A 20,934-nucleotide genomic window follows, 5' to 3' on the forward strand; every position below is an offset into this window, starting at 1 on the left:
TTCAAGTTCCTGACATAACTGTCAGAGTAAAAGAAGTTGTGTGGATTTGCATAGTCTTGAATTCCATTTTCCTGAACTAGCAGAAATCTCTACTAGAATATTTGGCAGTTTCACAGTTATCCTCACGTACATAAAATAATTGACTCAGAAATACAAGATTTTTTGCAAGATATGAAAATCTCCACACTGTGCTATTGCAATTATTCTTCCCCTCAAGGAAATAAATGTATCTTGTCTACAAAACAATTAAAAGACCCATTGAACTTTTTTATTACACTATTCCTTGCAATTGCTTGTTTCTTTGTACAATCCTGTGTACACTGAAAATAAATAAACTGTAGAGGAAATTAGGTGGAAAGGACCACAAAAATGAGAAAATACATTTAATTATTTCACTTTACCTTAGGAGAAGACATGTTTAAACTAACACATTCTTCACAAAAGCAAAGTAAATATTATAACTAATATTTAAAAACTCTCACAGCATGGCTATGTCATATGCCAAGAATACTAACCTCTTCAAAAATTAACTTCAGCAGCGGATCCTGATTTTTCACTGTTGCAGTGTGTGCTGTTCAGACTTACGAAAGCTGAAGGAAAAAGTGTCTGTGTAAAATAAAGCCCTTCCAGACTTGAATTAGCATTGAAGAATGTCTTAAAGATTTCATAATTATCTATAATACAGGCAGACCAGCCCATCGGCACAAGTGGAAGAGAAGCAGACAGAAGTGGTATGAGACAATGGAAAGAGGAGTGATGGCTCGTGGGAACACCAGCCATGATTACTCCTGCAGCAGCTGCTTAATAACCAAAAGGTAATGTTTTCACCCCCTTGTCTGTGCTTGGTCTCCCCCTCTGACAGCTTGGGATGATGCTGGTTGGGCAGCTTGGGTATCTACTGTCCACTTTAACCTTGCTCTCCATGTCACAAAGAGAGAAACCCAGCCCTGCTTAGACTGCTGTGCTAGAAACTAGTACCTGAGCTTGACTGTCAGGGTAAACAATTGTGTAAAGACCAGCTGGGCACACAGAGCAGCAATCCTGGCTCTCTGGATGAAAAAAAAGGGCAGAATGCTGCTTCTAATCATGCATTTGGAGCAGCTCCCAGCCACACCAATGTTAGAGGCTAGGAGTATGTGTATAGGTTCTCTGTCTGCTGCTCTTTCAAGGCTTGTGGTGGAAGGTGATGAAATGAAAATTACAAGCATTTTTTTATTTTAAAGTACGTAGGCAGAAAAACGCTGGGCGTTCATTTCCATCACTTTCTCCAATAGTAAAAGGTGTCTGCAGAGGTGTTTAATGTCAGTCTGTAGTGTGTCTGTCTGTGTTTTGCATCAGGATGCTTGAATGCTGACCCTGGTCTGAGCAGGACGATCTCTGAGGGTCCCCTCCACTCTCAGATATTGTGTAGGTCTGTGATAAGGTGTGGCATCGTGCCTAACAAGCAGCTTCAGGTGGAAATAGGCACAGCTCATGCCCATTTTGGGTGGGACAGAAACCAGTTTCAAGAAAGTAAGCCTGCAGGGTAACAATGTACAAGGCTTCCTGGTGTAGGCTGCAGGTGGAAAGGAGCTTGAGGAGTGGAAGTTAGGACATGCCAGAAGGGATGAAGCAGACCCCAGAAAAAGGCTAAACACCTGGGCTCAAACACGACACCAGGCACAGCCTGAACTGATCTTGCCACCAGGCAGGTTGTAACATAAGACTACGGTAGAGAGACACGCCAGCCCAGGACAGAGCTTCACCTGTATTTAGAGAACAGAAATTCAGTCTGGCCTTATAGCAGAGGGGCTTAGCCAAGAAGGGCCTGGTAGGAACTGACAACACCAGATAATTAAAATGTGGGTTTTTAACCAGCCAAATCAAAGTGATGTGAATGACTGCTTCCAAAGCAGATGAACTGTAGCTGTCCCAAACAGCCTGCGAGATCCTGAGCAAAACAGGCATGTAAAGGTCAGAGTGAGTCAGTGACTTGATCTGTCCTTATCACACCAGTCTCATGTCTGATTCCTAAGGCCTTTTTTTTCTGAGGCAGGCTAAGTACACACAGCAGTAGTTCACATGCTGTTGCATTCCTGTGCAAAGGGACAGCAGCAAGAAGCCCTGCTCCAGAGTGGTGTTCCTGGGACACAAGGAGGAGAATGGGGGAAGAACCTGCCTAGCAGCTTTCAGCAAGAAGGACTGTGATCCTAAATTGTGTGCAATGGACCACCACCCTCCACAAAGGGGTGGAGCAGGGGCATAAACAAGTAGATATGCTGTTTTTCTCAAAAGGTTTCAATCTCAGTGAGCTGCAATCAATGGAAAGACTTCCTACTGATTTTGCTGGTCTCTGGATTGAAGCCCATATGTGGGAGGGTAGAGTATTTTGTGCAATAGCATTAACCTGCCTCAGAGTCTGTCACATCACCAGATCCTTTTTCCATTCCTGTTGGTTAGAGTTAGTTTTACAGTGTTCATCTGTTGGGCTCGGGACATTGAGCCTAAACAAAGGATGATCATGAAAATCAGAAATTTGTATCCTCCCTTAACAGCTGCGTTTAAAGTAAGTCTCTATAATTGTCAGATTGTTTTAAGCTTGCCATCATAATTTACTGTGCTTCCCTAAAGCAGTAGCAGATTAATCTAAACAGCGCACAACTTGTGGTCCATCCACAGCATGCTCACAACATCGTCCAGCTCTCAGACATTCCCCGTGACAGCCAGCCGGTGAGTCACGCAACCGCAGCTCCTCATTGCCGGCAAAGGGAGCCCACCTGAGGGGCTGCCTTTCACTCCTTCCTTCGTTCAGGCACTCACTCAGTTCTCCCAGTGGGGCTCCAGTCTCTGGCATAGGCGGTGTCTCCGCAGAGGCCTGCTGATGGTCTCTTCAGAAGCCTTTTGCGCACAAAAGCAGGCACTCTCACCACGCATCTGCAGGCTGATTTATTAGAATACACAGATTTGCAGGGCAATATCATATTGCATGCAGCAGATAGGAACATCATGCACAGAATCTTTTAGCTACACACGTCTGTATTCCTATCTGGAAATAACCTGAAGATGTGCCTCAGTGCTAAATAGTCTGTCTGTGAGTTAGATTCTTGTTTGAATCACATGTAGTTGGGGTGTAAAGAGTAGAGCCATTATCTGCCCAGACTAGGGTCATCCAGGAAAGCAAGCATTTGTAGCAAGAAATTTCAGCTCATGTAGCCCTTCTTCCTTTTTCTTATTTTACTTGTGTTGACTTTTAGCCAGCAGCACACAGAAAATCCAGAAAATTCTCTAGATTCAGAATCCATGCGTAGATTAATTGATTAGCTTTGTTCATATTAAAGATTAAAATTTTCAGGAAAAAAAATGCAGATTTCTATCCTTTTCTTTCAAAACAAGCATAGCATTTTCAAGGATCACAATTTTGACCTATCAGAGTATGTACAATCTTGAAGTGAAAAGATGTAAACTGAAGACAAAAAGAATGATCTACCTCTGTACAGAAGCTTCTTGTCTATTCCTATTCAAAGCACATTGATGGCCACCTCTGACCTAAGATAAGTAATTCCTATACTCCTCCTAAGCTGAATTCATCTATCTTGCCCCTTGTTTTCTGTGGGGCTGTAGCCATGGCTGACAAGGATCCGGATTCTTCTCCAGGATGGTAAATTTGATGACTTCCAGCAAGGTCCCTTGCAGGAGTTTTTCAAGCAGAGTTCACTAAAAAGCAATTGCAATTAGGAAAATTAGAATGATGACTGCCAACTATTTAAATTGAGAGAAACCCTCTCCAGTTGAGGGAACCTGAACAAAGACCATATGTAAGTTCTTAGCATTGACTGGCAAAAACACTAGTGGGTTTTTTGAGTGTTTGCCAGTTTTGCTTACGATCCACTACATAACATTCTCAGGGTCTGCAGGAATCTCTTGTGATTCTTTACAGTTCAGTTCATCAAATGCTGACATTGTCAACTTCAGTGTTTCATTATTTAAAGCAGCTTTTGCAAGCCACAATCATAGAGTTCTCCACTCTTCTTGTCATCTACATTATCATGTATCTTTTGAAGACTAGATTTCTACTAAATGATTTAGCTCTGCTCAAAGATAGGGCTGACAAATGGAACTTTCACCCCTACTACCTGTTATTATGTTTTATTACTTTTAAAATGAGGTGGGTGTTTTCCTTCTGAAAGAACTTAAGATTTGTTTTTACTGCAGAGAGGATCTAGGTGATTTGACAACACAATTAGGTAGAACAAAGTCTTTTTACAAAATAGTAGATATTATATATCTATAGCTATAATATAGAGAAATAGTTAAGTTACTCTGAACAAAAGATTCACAACAGCAGTTTAAATATTGCCTCATAATTTGAGGTAGGATTTGTGAAAAAAAAAATTTCCATATTCATAACTCATGTATTAAAAGTGTTTGTTTGAAATCTGCATCCAAACCTCATTTCATCTCTCTTCCTTTCTGTGATCTTCAAGTTTTCAGGCAGGCAGTGCCTGAGGATTAAGTTCTGCCCTGTTCTGGAGAAACTGGGGAGTTTTGCTTAATTTATGCATGTTTTAGACTGCTATTAAGAGCACTGATCAGCACATTGGTGAAGTGGGGGTTTTTTCCCTTTCTTTACAAAACATGTTTGTACAGATGAGCTGAGGCTGAATTTGCATTTAAACTAAACCTCTTTAGCAAGTAATTTTCCTGCATGCAACTCTTTCCAAATGTTTCCACAGCAAATTTTTTTAAGTGCCCATAATGTTGTTACCAGGCAGGTGGCTTATTATTCACATTAGGAATAAAAATCAAAAAAGAGTTTTGACTGAATTGTATAATGGAGCTTTTTGTGAATGAGAATATGGGTATCATATTGTTGAAAGAGCTACTAGGGATTCTCAGTTCCTCAAAACAGGGAGCATTTTTCTTTATTTTTTGGTAAGTGTGTCTGCTGTAAAGAAATGCATGATGGTTTGTCTTGTGTATTGAAAAAGAGTTAATATGACCATCTAGTTAAGTACTACATATGTGTTGAATACTCCATTAACAAGTTTTCATAGTTAAAAGAAACATGCTTTAGGCATCTTTTTCCTCTCTCGCTGTGCAATAATCTTCAGTACATGTTAGCCTTTATTCTGTATCATGAAAGCTTATCTTCTCAGCAAAGAAGGCTTCAAGTTCTCTCTCACTGGTAAAGTAGTTTAGCTCTATGCCAAACTGGAAAATTTCACCCTTCCCCAGGGGTAAATAAAATCCCTATAAGCAAGAGTTCAAGTCGAGCAAGTTCTTCACTAGTTACTCTTTCCATGAGTCACACGCTTCTCTTCTGTAGAATCCGTCCAGCTCCTTGTCTCAGCAATATAAGATCAGTGTAACCAAAATTATCCTTTACAGCCAAAAAGAATACTAACCTCTAATACTAACAAGAATAAAAGCCCTCTGCAGTTACAAACTAAACTTTTTGCCTCCCTTCCTTCTGCAGTTTTCTTCACTTTCCCATTCCTCTTGCTGTTTTCCTAGGTCTGGCTCTCTAATCAAAACAACATGCTTACCTTTTAGGTTTCTCATATTGATTATTTCTAAAGCAGTCACCAGTCTTCCTAATGTTTTTCAGCCAGGGAGATGCTCTTCTTTTCTTATACTATCTGATCGCATCTGCATTAGGAAATCATGTTGTTTGCATGTGATCATTCTTCACAGCACTCCCATGGATAAGGCTTAGTCTCAAATCAGCAGCAGTGTGGTGGCAGACACCGAGCCTGGGTTCAAAAGCTAGCACTGCCTGTTACAGCCCACTTCTAATTTGTAATAAGATTCTTATCTTGGGAAAAGCTAATGCTCTTTGAGCGTACTGGCTGATCCTGTAATCAATTAATCTTGCACAGTGTCCTAACTATTCTATACAACCATTGTTTCCACAGGGTAATTCCAGTAAGAACAATAAATAACAAAGTGTTTTTACTTTTGTGACTTAAAAAAACAGAAACAGTGTCTCAGAGGATAACCTGTTTTGTCCAAACAGGAAAATATAGCACAGTGATTAGCATCTTGCAGGGCTAGGTGCTATGTATGGTACATGGGAAACCTTTCTTCAAAAGTAAGAAAGTAACACATTCAAAAGAACAATGAATGCTTAAACTGAGAAGGTGGGTGAGAAGCTGTGAGTTAGTTTTTGTCACTGATAGTGCTGATTCCACATATTACCAGCCCATCTGAAATACTGTGCGCAGCAAGCAGAGCAGTCCCGAGGGTCCGGAGCTTTGATTTTTATTGGGTATTACGGCAATACGTGCACAAAAGTCTGTGTATTGTCTAAGAGGATCTTGTCATAGACAATAATCCCACTGAAGCACTTGGAATGTTTTCACAGTTTCATTTTCCAGGATATCTCCAGAAATGTAGCTGGTGATGTCTAGGCATTGTGGAAGATGAATTATATTCTCCTGACCTTCAGCAGTAGGTTAAGCCACTAGGTAGCCTGTTGAATCCAAAGGGAGTTATACTAATATTTTGGCTGCCTAAACCTGTAATTTAAAGATGTTTAGAGTCACAGGTTTATGAGTATACTAGAGTAACACAAGCTATAGCACAAAACACTTTCAACTGCAGGCAATGAATTATTCTTTGTTTATCTGTATTTATTTTACTCAGTCTCTTTTATCTACCTACAGGTTTTATGGTATACAAGAATAAACATAATTAATATTTATATATAACAAATGCCAATGTACTTAGAGGAAAAATACAAGCCCCATAACAGGTTTTGCTTTGTTTTAAAAACACAATGGTGTGAAAAATGAGCCACATGTATTAGGTTCCCTTTTATCACTTTAGAGTGTTGTCTCACTTTTCCAAACCATATACATAAATATGACTACATAACTTGGAGATAGGAAAGCATTTGTTTAAACATGCGCATGCCCACAGTACCATAATTTACAGAGACTCAGAGTTGGCACCGTGTTCTGACATAGAAATTTAGGGTTGCACCACATGTACTGAACAATTGCTCTAATGTTTGAAATACAATGGCCACACTGTTTTGTTTCCAAGTTCTTTAGGAAAAATCAGTACAGATTTTTGGGTATGATATTACCTCTCTAGGTACTGTAGAAAAGTATTCAGTGTATTATTTCTGAATATAGCTGTTACTTACAATACTGTAAAAAAAAATAATCTTCAAATTAAAGCTTAGGAACAAATTACCCACTGGCACTGGGGGCCAAAACTCTGAAATTCATTGGAAATGCTGTGGTAGCCTGTCGACTCGGAAGCTGCAGGTGGAACACTAACACACAAACAAACAAACAGGCCTTCTAAAAAAATATCCAAGTTACACATACCAGTTTCGTTGTTATAAACCACCAGGTCAACCAAGCACTTTGTTTTCTGAGGTGTTACAGAGTCAGAGGAAAAAGGATTGGGGGGCTGTATCAAAAAGTAACAGTACAAGGTAGGGGAGAAAAAAACCCAAAACATATTTGTCCCTGTTAGAAGACAATTCCCTGTACTGGGTGCAGTTGCAATATATGCTGTATAATCACACACATCCTGAAGCTCCTTAGACTGGAGAAGTTTACTCAGAAAACCCCAAAGGTTTTCCCAGCTTAGTCTCACAGGTTATCCCTCTATAACACTGCAGGGATCACAGTCCACCCCCCTCTGCATACGGCGAGTCCTCAGTGAGAGGTTGTAAGACAGAAAGATTTTGGTGACATGGTCATTCTAAGCTTATTTCTTGATGGGAAGTCATGCCTCTGCTTTCCTGGTGTCCAAAATGGACCTTGTCATCTCGACTCAAGAAAAGCACCTGTGTGGGGTGATTGCACTGAGCACAGAGCTGCCAGTAGTATGAAAGAACCTACTAGCCTTCAGGAAATCTCTCTGCAAGGCTCTAAGAAGAGAAGGCAGCTCAGCTGTTCAAAATGATACATTGAAAAATGTGAGCCAAGAAGTGATCTTTGTAGCTTTGCAGGACCTCCATGGTCTCTGCTGCATTTGACTTGGCTAGACAGAAGCCTTGGACAGTTACAGGAATGCTACAGCATATTTTTTTTCCTTGTACTTTAGCAGTTGTCAGCAAAAAGTTCAGCTACCTGGGTTTAAGCTGACACTGCTGTGGCTCACTGTCTGCCTAAGGTTAATTTCTAATGCTGTCTAGTTCTATTAAGCAGCTAATAATAGTCACACCTATGCAATACTTTTCCTTTATAGACTTCAGCACACTGGCACAGCTGCACCCCCGTTTTACACAGGGGAAAAGTCAAAGAAAGCGAGACCGACGCTGGACTTTCTAATGTGTGCTGCAGTTTGGGTGGCAAGAGACTGACGGATATTACTTTTTTCCTCTGGTGTGCTGGAAAAGGGTTTAATTAGCCACGGCGGACTTCAAGCATGCGGCCATTTACGGGGCTGAAGGCCCCGCAGTGTTCCCACACATCCCACAGGTGCAGCTGGTTGTGCTTTGGGTGCGGGGGCTCAGCCCAAAGTGTGGCAGCACCCTGCTGCCGCAGCCCGGGGGGCACAGCACATCCGCTACACCCAACCACAGCCTGCTCTCACATTACAATGATAAGCAGAAATAAAGAGGAGGGAAACATGCAGCCTTGGAAAGGTTGGTGCATGGGGTCAGAGGGAAGGCAAAGGGGAGAGGGAGACTGTGTAAGGAGGAGGGGACACACTGCAGAAACTTTCAGGATGGTGAGGGAAAATGCATTCAGGGAAGGAGAAAAGGGGGGGACACTCTCCACCTTGTACACTCAAGTTTTGATCCAGCAAAAAACATAAGCATCGCTTAAGTGTCCTTTGAATTTGGGGAGCTGGAATACAAATGAGCATGCACCTGCACCTGGCAAGATGAGAATTAAGGGTGTGCAGGCAGATTTAAGCCTGGAGTTCCCTATTTTGAGAGACTGACTTTTGCAGTCTTAACATTTTTCCATAAAGACATCTGTCCATGTTCCTGCCCTGTACTGGAAACGTTCACAGATTTATAGTCCAGTTCTCCTGATTTCCATGCCCAGGTAAATGAAAGCTTAACAGAACAGGAAGCCAAGCCCCTATCATTACACAAGAACAAAATGGACCAAAAGGCAAGATCCCAGGGTTAGATGGGCCAACAGTGCAGTCCTCGTTGTTAGGAACGACCCCATCATCCATGGTGCAGAGGTATATCAAGCTTCACTTTCAGAGCCTGTAGAATTTTTGCCCCACCACTTCTTTGCATGGCTGACACCCTCTTTTAATTTCCAGCCTCCATTTATCCATCACCACTTTATATCGACTCCTTGCTCTTGTTGTGAGAATTTTCTTTCCAACTTAGCAAAATTCAGGGCTTTTCCTGAGTGGATAACAGGTATGTTAAGTTAACTGCAAGTCTATTGGCACATCACCTATGGATTAATAACAACTGCTATGTTAATACAGGGCTCTGTATCAGAAGATCCCAGTTCTGGATGTAAGAGAAAGACTGTATATCTAAAGTACTTCCTAACAGCTTGCAATTGTTAATGTAAAACATAAATTTACAGAGCTGTAGACAATGTTCTTGACTTAAACCACTAATAAACGTGTGATGTTTAAGAATTATTAAGCAGACTATCAGATTTATCAGTTAAATAACTAAGCTTTAGCCTTAACAAAACATTTAAATAGCATGCAATTAAGGCTTAAATAATTAGAGACATTAGGGATAACACACTTAACTTTTTAGAAAACACCACATAATAGAGAGTTTAGTCTGACAGTGAAGCTTATCAGCTTAAAAAAAGATTAAATATTGGGAAGCATACAGTTACTTGACAATTAATCTCATCATGGCTCATGTGTTGAACAAGAAATACACACTGGGCCCCTCTGTTGCGTACAAAATATTTCTTATGTGGTTTAAGTTTTAGGGCATTTGTAAATTTACCAGTTAGATTGCTAAATCAAAAATCAACAATGAACAGAGGTATATTCTAAGAAAAGTCTATAATTTTTTTATAGCATATGCATCCAAATACTTAGAAAAAACATAATCTGACTCTTTCTAAAACAGTTTAAAGGCAGTCACCAGCAGCTGCTAGATTCTGATTTCCTTTCAAAGTTAGATTATTAATTTAGGTGCACCTAGAAGGTAAATGTGGCCATCCCAGTTTAAATCTCAGTCTTCATATAATGCTATTCTCTAGTTTGTAACGATTCGCTATTTACAAAGAAATTCTGAGCTGCTGGAAAGCTGTGCTGTCAAACAGCTGGCACAGCCAATCAAAAATAGGATTTTCTTTTTAAAGTGAATATTGCCATTTACAACCGTGGGTTGTTTGTTGCTCTAAGCCAGCTGTTCAGGAAAACAAAGGAGCAGACAAAGGCATGTTTTGCCCTTTCAGACCTTGCTGTGCTGCTTCTGCTTAGCTTTTGCTTTGGGAAATGAAGGGAGGGTATGGGCTGCCAGCTGGGGGATACCCCTGGGAGCTGATGGGCAGAGATACACATTTCCTTGAAGCTCCTGCCCACTCGTCCACATGGGCACAGACTAGGACAGAAACACGGTGTGGGGTGAGAAAGCTGGGGGCTACAGCCCAGCTTCGCTGCCCCTCCACCTGCTGCATGAGGGAACAACCCAGGCTGGAGTAGGACCCTCCAAGGGCTCCCCTCCTCGCCAGGGCTGCTCCCTCCTGGAGACTGAACACTCAGCCTAGCCATTATAAGCAGAGAGCAAATTTCTGCCTAGCACTGGGGAAGGGGAGAACCAAAACCAGGCACACCCACCACTTTGAATCTTTGGTCATGTTTGAGTGAGTGAACATGAACAAGTGTGCTGTGATACCTTTGGGTGCATGGGAAAGCAGGCAGAAGGCAGGGCTGGAACATGCACACAGGAGATACGCACAAACCCCTAAAAATAAGAGGCTATAAATGTACCACAGAGTCAAAAGTAAGTGAAATGTTTTCAGAAAATCCTAAAGGGAAGAGTGGAAGAAAAGCAGACCAGCCCTCTGGGAACTCTGCTTTCCTAAGTCATAAAAACCTCTATTTTCCCTGTCTGGAAAAGTTGTCCACAATGCTCAGAACAATATGTTTTTATTTTTAGTCTTTGACACCAAATAACCATGAAAAAAAAAAATCAGTGTCAAATGCTGTGAGTGGGCAAAAGTATCATCTTGTAGTTGAGAGATACATTTTCAAAAGCTGGAGTGAAATTTCACATGGAAGTGAAATTGTTGAACAAAGTCAAACTTAGTATTTCAGAAACATGTTTATGTCCTTAACTAAAACATGTTTTGCAAATGGTTTTAGTTTTTTATGCCATATGTAAAATATTTCATGTTCTTCACTTACGAAATTCACAGAAATTTAGAATCTCAAAAAGTTTTGAAAAGTGGGCATACCAAATTTGTTGTTAATAAACCAAAAAATATATTTTATTGAATGAAATGGCTTGAAAACAAGCCAAACTTCCAAAATGGAAAGGAAGATACATTTTTTCTTCTTTTCCTGAAGGCATCTGACTGTGCAGGAATGCTTTGTTGAAAATTTAAAGATGGACAAATAATCAAAAACTTGGTGGAGCATGGAGCAGCAGACTGTATTAATTAAACCACAATTATCTTTGTGGCACTATTTGGTTTTTGTGGTCGTGCAGTATATTCATGCATATTGTATCTAACCCTGCTATCACTAGATAGACAAAACTCCAGACATCAGGAATTTGGTTTGGCTAAGTCAGGCACAGTGACTTATTTCAGATGCTGGTATCGGTTTCTTAAAAAGAAGCATTGTTACTTTTTCCTGTGTATTCCATAGCCCTACTGACTGAGGCTCCGATCGTGTGGGTGTGCTCAAGGGAAACCTTCAGACAACACCCAGATATTGCAGAAATTTATAAAGCTGTTAATGAGGCTTTGTCTGGGTGTGCTGCTGTATCTGCAGCTGAACTGGGTCAGAGACTGAAGCTCCTGGGCACCCTCCCTGCTGCTCACTGTTGCTTTTTCTTTTTTCCCCTGCCAGAGGTTACCCTCCTCTGAGATCTGCCTCTGTCACCACATGCTTAGGTTGACATTGTGAAATTATGTGGTTGTCATTGTCATGATTGCTTTATCATTGATACTTCTCAATAGGTACTCACTTTACAGATAAGATCCCACCTGTACCTCTCTTAGGTCAGGGATAGTAACTGGCTTTTTAGTTTTTCATGGGTGGTAACTGAAACAGAGTGAGCTTGGTCAGTAGGCTTGCTGATGCCTGCACCCACCAGTGTGGCTAAGGCTGCTGTAGGAGTCCAGAGTTTATTGCAGCAGAAAGTCATCAGAGGCACTTCTTGCCTTGAGGGGCTGGTGAGCCCCTCTGGGTACATGAACCCCTCTTGAGCAGACCTCCTGTGAAATGGAAACCTCTGCTCCAGTTCGCTGGGCTAGTTCTTATTCTCAGACTCTGCTGTGCCATAAATACAGACCTCCCTCAGATGCCAATCAAAGAGAACCTTTTCGTCTCAGTTTGGCACACCAGAGGACAGGTCTTAAGGAACAGATACAGATAGGGTTTCACTGCATTAACACATGTGGCAGGGTTCCCCAGAAATCTAACAAACTGTAAGCGGGGGACGAGGTGGTAAGAGGCCAGGGAGTTTTGGCAGCCTGCCGCCACAAGCCAGTGTTTGCTGTGTGTATGTCACGGGCAGATCCTGTGCAAAGGTCACAGCAAGCTAAACATTACAAATCCTAAAAGATCCTTGCACAATTAACATTTTAAAAACAATATGTATTATATAAACTGCTGTGTTTTAAAGAGGCCAGGAACAGTAGAAGGTAGCCTGCAGCCAGGAATGTGCTAATTAAAGTATACAATAGAAATATTAACCAAGTGACCTTAGGGGTGGGAAGAAGGCAGGAGGAAGGGGGAAGACATGACATAATCCCCTTAGTACCATGTTATATTCCAGTGCCCTGAAAAACAGGACAGACAGACAGGAAGAGAGCAGTCCTGCCATCCTGGCTGGGAAAAGCTGTCTCCACCAGGGCAGCCTGGGCCTAAAAGCCATGTACAACATCTCTGAGTACCTGCCAGCGCACACCACGGCTGGGGTACACAGTACACAGTGGCCTGCAGCTCCATGAGCCCATGGAGACCCTAGGGAGGATGCTTACCAAATGTAGTTTTAATAGTGGGGTTTGTTTTGAAGTAAGCCTCTTCTGTTAGCCTCAGCTTAAGGAAAAATCTGACTGTAAGTAACCTCACACAATAAAGCACTCTGTTCCTGTGAGCATGGCAATGTTTAAAGCTTTTTCTGTAACCATCGTCCCTATCTATATTTTTCAGGATACTGTAATGATAATATAGTCAGCCTCCTCTTAGTCACACAGGCTGTTTGGGAGATGGTATCTCTGGGTCTGAGGTGGGGGAACATCTGCCAGCAGTCTGCTTTAGCCAGGAAAATCCTCTGGCACACAGGGTGAGTCAGGAGCCTGCCAAGTACACCGCACTACGAGGGAGTTTGTAATGAAGCAATGAAGCCTGCACATGCTTCTTTGCCTCCGTTTTATTACTGCTATGGAGGAGCATCCTTATGTTATGGCCCAGCTGCTGACTTCTTTTGTTTAGATCTACCAGCTCATTTCCTTTTCTGTCCTCAGCTGATCTTGCAGCTCTTCAATAGGGCTCTTCCTATTGAAAAATCCTGTTTGACTCTATCCCCTCTTCCTCAGCACCACCCTTGTATGTGGCTGTGAAATTCCTCACTTAGTTCTTTCTGTCCCTTGATCATGACCTGACATCTTTATCAGCCTCTGATATTCGGGCTGCTGGTATACAGCAGACAACAGCTTGGGGCTGGATTTCCCTGTCAGGAACCTGGGGAACTGCCAGCAGTAGTAATGAGGAAGAAGGATAGAGAATCTTAGCCAGATTCTGTCACATGAATCTTAGAGTAACTGGGGACCTCATGGCAGCTTGGATATACATGCCCTTTACACCTGCCCACAACTTGCTTGCATGCTGTATTTTTCTTAGCATTTTTTTCCTGATCTTTTTAATAGCATTTTGGAGCAGCTCTCAGTATCAGCAGCAGGATGAATAGGGTAGTCCCGTTCAACTTTAATTTCTAGTTTGCACCAAGGACAGTATTCAAATATTAACTCTTACTATTATAATTATATAAACTTCCTTGCATCAACCACCCAGTCCAGGAGTGCATGCCCATACCAAAAGTTGTTTCAATACGTTTGCTGGCATCTGTTGTATATTGCCTGAACTAAGAAAGAGAATGGGTCTTTTCAGCCATTTAGTAATTCATACCCAAGGTCTTTGTTTCTGCAGTACAGGAATGAAGCTGGTCCCCAGGAAAAAAAAAAAAAAGGTCAAAAAGACCTCAATGTAATCTTGTTTCCCTTCATGATTAACGGCAGCTAGCAAAAAAAAAAGGGATCTGTTTCATGAGCTTTAGGTTGCTGGAAACATACTGGAGTCATGCTGCTTTGTCAGCTGAACAGAAGCTCCTAATGTGACACACTGCTAAAGTAGACAATGCCGCTCTTGCATACAGAAGCATATACTGAAGGGTATATCAAGTAGGATGGCTATCGTATGTCTGCATGCAGTCCTGAGCAATTACTGCTAGAATACTCTCCAGGCTTACTCCCTGCTGTTCAAAGAGGATGCTGATAAATTATAGAAAGTTCAGAGAAAAGCCACAATAGTGATTGACATGGACATGACCAATCTTCCTTGTCCAATGAGACCTGTACCAAAATCTTTGTTTGATCAAATGCCAGGAAAGGGCAACTCCAGACATGATCAGTAGAAGACAACATTGGCCCCCCAGGAGTCCCACTGCTCACTGCATGAAAAATGAGACAAGACCATGATAGAAGATGGGCTGGTGACTCACCTTCTTCCATAACCATGCCGCCGTCCTGGCATGAGATTGCACCTTAACTGCTTGCATTTCACGTAGCTCAAGCACTGTTGGTTAGCCACCTGGAAAATAAATGTCATATATGAGAAGGACCATGAATTCAGACTACTTAACTCATCAAAAAGAAGGTTAAGGACTGATATGTTCAAAGACTGATATATGACTAACAAGACTCTGATAACAACTGTTCAATTCAGCAAAGGAAGAGGACTCTGAAGGTTGCTTATGAATAGTATCCTTATATCTCAAGGTGAACAAACTCTTTTTGAATGTAATCCAGCATTTAGCATTTTGAAAAAGAAAGCTCAAGGCAGCCATAAACTCCTCTTCTTCCCTCTTAAAGCCATTCTCCTCTGCACAGCCCTGTGCACAAGTATTACTTATTCACATGGTGAATGGCTGTAGGTGTACAACTAAAAGAAATCTTGTAAAAATGTCCTGGTTTCAGCTGGGATAGAGTTAACTGTCTTCCTAGTAGCTGGTACAGTGCTGTGTTTTGAGTATGTGAAGAATGTTGATAACACTGATGTTTTCAGTTGTTGCTCAGTAGTGTTTAGACTATAGTCAAGGATTTTTCAGCTTCTCATGCCCAGCCAGGGCACCTGACCCAAACTGGCCACCAGTGTATTCCATACCATGTGACATCCCATCTAGTTTAGGAACTGGGAAGTGGGGGGCGGGGAATCGCCACTCGGGGACTGGCTGGGTGTCGGGTGGTGAGCAATTGCCCTGTGCATCATTTGTACATTCCAATCCTTTTATTACTACTGTTGTCATTTTATTAGTGTTATCATTATCATTATTAGTCTCTTCTTTTCTGTTCTATTAAAGCGTTGTTATCTCAACCCAGGAGTTTTACTTCTTTTCCTGATTTTCTCCCCCATCCCACTGGATGGGGGGGAGTGAGTGAGCGGCTGCGTGGTACTTAGTTGCTGGCTGGGGTTAAACCATGACAAAAAATAATTTTTTTTTTTGGCTATATTGAGAAGAACAAATAAAAATCCTCAAAACTATTTCTAACTTTCTACTTTGGAAATATCTATTTATGACATAGGAACTTGTAAACCTGAATAAAAAAAAAACCAACCCTAAACTCTAAGCAGTCCAGCCACTCCAGCAGCTCATGTCTTTTCTGATGGTGGCATGTAGCTGCCAACAGTGTACACTTACCAGCAAATTGTGCAGGGCCTTCAGACTTACTACAGAAAAGAAACCACTCAGAAGCCCTTGGCCAGGATGACCTCTGCTAGCCGAGTTTTAAAATTTCACAGTGTATTATGGCACAGAGCCATTTTTTTGCAATCTACAGGTATGCAGTGAAAGTATGCTACTAAGAGATGAAGAAAAGCAGGGGAGTCTGGGAAACCAACACTCTCAATTACAAAATCTTAAATAACATTAAATGTATTTTAATGAAACCTCACAATCCCTCTTTCCGGGCTTCCATAAGAATAGGCTAATAAGAACCTCATGACAACGATGAGTGCTTCAGCAGCCATTACTGTGTCTAGTCAGGTATTAAAACAACAACAGAATTATTGTATGTTACTATTAAATCCCCTTTGTTACCTGTCCTGGTTTTGGCTGGGATAGAGTTAATTTTCTTCCTAGTAGCTGGTACAGTGCTGTGTTTTGGATTTAGTGTGAGAATAATGTTGATAACACACTGATATTTTAGTTGTTGCTAAGTAGTGCTTACCCTAAGTTAAGGATTTTCCAGTTTCCCATGCTCTGCCAGAAAGCAGGTGTACAAGAAGCTGGTAGGGAGCACAGCCAGGACAGCTGACCCAAACTAGCCAAAGGAATATTCCATACTGATTCAGAGAAATTGAGTCAATAGTTTGATTAACTATTAAGTAGGTATTCTTTATTGGCAGCGCTGGATGCACGGGGGATCGCTCCACCTATCGCGCACACCATCGGGTCTAATTGTGCAGGTTAAGTACATGTTCTACATACATATTCACTAGATTTCCGAGAAATGTTATACATATTCATTAGTTTTCCGGGAAACTATTAGCATATGCAAATGTCCTTTACGCAGGCACATTGAAGGTCTCTGGTGGTCTTCAGGAGTCCTCTGGTGGTCTTCCATAGTCTTCCTCATTTGTCCGCTATTTGACCCTCCTCAGGTGATTCTGTGCAGTATGGTCTTTTACATGTTTTGATACATCAGTGCTTGTTAGTGCTCTTATTATCTAAGTTTTCATTAGTGGTGTAAAACCATATAGTTAGTTTAAGCTAAATTATCTATAAGGACGAGAACAAAGGCAGGAGTTCTTATCTTTTCTGGCCCTATCTATTCAAGCAAGGCCTCTACTTGTGCCTTCTCGACAAGATCATAAATTCATCAAACATTTAATTATGTTTTGTGATTGTTCATGGTTCCTTCTTGCTCATCACTCCCAAGTACCAGTCTCTGACAGGCTTAATCCTTGACGAACACCAGTCTTTGGTATGTAAAGTTACAGAGAGACAATCATTAAGCAATTAGCAGTTCGTTCTCTATATCAATACCATAGAATTTCATGCTCAGTATATAAACTGGGGGGAGTTGGCCAGGAGGGGCAGATCGCTGCTTGGACATCGGTCAAAGGCTGGTGAGCAATTGTATTGTGCATCACTTGTCTTTTCTGGGGTTTTATTTCTCTCTCTTTTCATTATATTCCTTTTCATTACAATTATTACTATTTTTTTATTATTGTTGTTATTATTATATTTTATTTTAGCTATTAAACTGTTCTTATCTCAACACACAAGTTTTACTTTTTTTTCCGATTCTCCTCCCCCTCCCCCTGGGAGGGGGGAAGAGTGAGCGAGTGGCTGTGTGGTGCCTAGATGCTGGCTGGGGTTAAACCACAACATCACCATTGATAGAATTGATCGAGTGCTCTTCAGCGAATAAACACATTGGTGAATTACTCTTTTTCTTGGTCAGCTGTTGTGTTGACAGGACTCTTATCCTTTGAATGGTGGATGGTATGTGTTGCTGCTGGGAGGCAGCAGACAGAAAGTCAAGCTGAAGACTTAGGGGACAGGCTAAGAAATGCCAGTGGAAGCTTGTGCAATGTGTAAGAATCAGCCAGATTCAGAAGGGAAGGAGAAGCCCCAGCTAGTGACTGTAAGACTGATCTTGGACAGCCATTTGGATTTTCTTCTTGATGACATGGCTGATAGTTGCTTTTAAAGATGCCATAGTGATTTCAAACATTGTTTGGTTTTCCTAGCAGTTTCAGAAACCATCTCAACCTCCAAGAAGACAGACATTGAAATAACTGGCCAGAGAGGACAACACCAAACATCGTCACCACAGCAAAGGGAAATGCCACTTTTTCACATGCAAACATATTAGAGGAAAAGGAAAAGTGATTAGGAGAGTCTTCCTCTAAATTTAACAGTTGCATATCATATTTCTCTGTGTGAGTCCAAATGTTTTTGCTATCGTGAGCCCAACTCTACCAAATTAAAAGGGAGCGATAGAAAGCAGCAAATCAACCTATACTTGCTTTCTGTACCTCAATGTGCCACATCCAGTATCTCTGTAGTTTCCAGTGATCAGAGAAAGAACAGCCTGTGATATTAGGCAGGTATTTTTTCTCAGCAGTTAGAGTTTGTTTCCTATTTTTCCCTAATGCTTTGTCCTGTCTCCAGCAGCGGACCCAGACTGGACATCCCGAGCACCATCCCTACTCCTGCGCGCCAGCTGGGCAGGGAGAATTGGTGCAATGAATTTTGCAGCTACTCTCTGTGCGCACCCGTCAGTGTCACTGACCACATTCCTGGGACCTGACACACGCTGGAACACCTCTCCTACGCATTCTTCTCCTCCAGTTTTGGCTCATGCCAGTGGTTTTCTTAGAAAAATGAACTAACTATGGTCGTATGACTTTAAAACGTAAAGCAGACATTTTGGCCCCTCAGCAAAACAGTTTTAGAGTGAAATCCCATAAAAAGGTACAGATGTTGTTTTGACCACCAGAGGGGGCCTGCATTGTCCCAGATTCACAGTAAAAACAGAAAATCATGTTTTAGGAGAGGAAGAAAATGGCAAGTATGTATTTATACTAGGGTAACACCTACAGGCACTGAGTGATGACCAGCTGATTACAACACACCGATGATGTGAAGGGAAAACAAGTTTATGTGGGGTGAGTAGGGAGTGCTGCCTGGTACCCACGCCATCAGCTGTGCCCAGAAAGTATCCTACAGAGGAAATTCTTGAGGAATATTATGAGATTTTCTGTGAATCTGTATGTGAAATACGATGAGATTATTTTGGCGGTTGTATTGAACCACTGTATCCCTCCACGTTCATTTCAGGAAAAGTAATACTGTAGATGCAAGTCAAATTTTCAAAAGTGTTATTGAATGTCATCATATTAATATCTCTGTTTTAATTTCAAATGGAACATTTTCCAATCATCAATATTTTATCGACATTTTGCATAGATCTAAGACAGGGTTAGGCATCCCAGCTACTGTACAAAGAATACACTTTGGAAATACAGTTTCAAGTTAATAATTCTAATTATAGTGAGAAATCCTGGCACTAAATTTAACATGTAAGGGTAGAAAAGCTTAAAGAAAAGAAAGGGTTTTTTCCCCTAAGAAAATGAACTCATATACAACTGAAAGATACCACTTTTCATCAATCCCTACTTAGTTATCATACTGTAAATCTCAAAAGCACTTGTTTTTCCTGTGCCTGCACTTTGCTTTTTTTATCTATGTAAAATGAATGCAAAGTATGTGTAATACCATACCTCATGCTTGTGCTCTAAAGCAACTTTCACCAAGCATCCATATATAATCATATACATAACAAGGCAGCAGAAATTCTAATCTTGCATTTAATGTAAAAAATCCTGTTTATGTTCTGTGACTTTTACAGTAGGCCATCTATACAAAACAGTGGTATTAACACACCATATAGAATTTAAAAAGATAGTAAAGTTACTGCTGCTTGAATAGCAATTGACCAACTTGCATGTTCTTGCTTGGAAACATTGTACAAAGAAAACAAGTCTTCCAGCTGAAAGCCTCATTCCGAGTCATCCAATAATACATAAATAGGACCACTCAGGCACACAGCATTTGTTCCCCACCCTGACTTATTAATCTATTTGTAGTGGATACGAGAGCTTGTGGGTGGCCTGACAAGGTCCTCATTCAATTTTATTTAATTACTCACTTGATTTCACTTGAAAGAACTATTAAAATGACATCTTAATTGCTCAGTGTTATCCAGAATCTCTTTCAAAGCCCATAAACTGTCAAGGATTAAAAATGATGTCACTTTTCTGAATTCCCTATTCGGGGGGGGGGGGGAGAATCTCCATCCAAGCCAAAATAAATCCATAAAGACATAAAAATACACAGCCCTTGAGGAGGGGGCCAACTCTTCCCCTCCCCCTATGTTGTACTTCTGCTGTGAGCAGGATTTGGGGAAAACAGATGATAGATGAAGCACTACAGCCATAAAGGTTTAGGCAGGAAGGGAAAGTCATGTTTGGGATCCTCAGATCCTGGAAGATGGAGGTTCACAGCCACACCCCACTCCACTCCCCAAACACATGGGAACTGCCATCCAGGGTCAGATGAAAGATCCATCCAGCCCAATATCCTGCCTTTGACAGCAGACAGAGGCAGATGCTTATGAAAAGAATGTAATAACAGGGTGCATACAGAGTGATTCCCATTCCACTTCCCCACCAATATCCTCCCTGTTTCCAACAATCAGCAGTTTCAGGATTTCCTGAGCCAGATGTTGCATTTAATAGCCAACAGATATTAAATAATAATAAATAAATAATAGCACTACTTTTAATAGACAAAAAGAAATTGAGAGCCCTTTCTATCAAGAGAAAGATACAGGGTCTTGGCTGTAACTGCAATGTGGCTAACGCAGCAGCAGCCGCAGAGAGTGGCTTTACTGCTTCTCTGAATTCAGAGGTTTCTTCCTGTTTCTGACCTTCACATATAAAAATGTCATAAATTCAGGATTAGCCCTAAGGAGAATTACTAGCCATCAGACTTTATAAAGCTAGATTATGTCATCAGTAATATTA

General features: G+C 41.2%; 1 long non-coding RNA gene across 1 annotated transcript in view; it reads right to left on the reverse strand.

Annotated features, from left to right (window-relative positions):
• Window positions 1–246: 246 nt before the first annotated feature.
• The window catches only part of LOC138688620 (uncharacterized), a 34,437-nt gene continuing 13,749 nt past the window's right edge, over window positions 247–20,934 (reverse strand). The window contains exons 2-3 of the long non-coding RNA XR_011327512.1: window positions 14,840–14,928; window positions 247–6,451 (exon numbers count right to left, since the gene is read on the reverse strand). This is a non-coding gene — a long non-coding RNA (uncharacterized lncRNA). The remainder of the gene's footprint in view (window positions 6,452–14,839; window positions 14,929–20,934) is intronic.

This window comes from Haliaeetus albicilla, chromosome 13 (genome assembly GCF_947461875.1).
Source record: "Haliaeetus albicilla chromosome 13, bHalAlb1.1, whole genome shotgun sequence".
NCBI lineage: Eukaryota > Metazoa > Chordata > Aves > Accipitriformes > Accipitridae > Haliaeetus > Haliaeetus albicilla.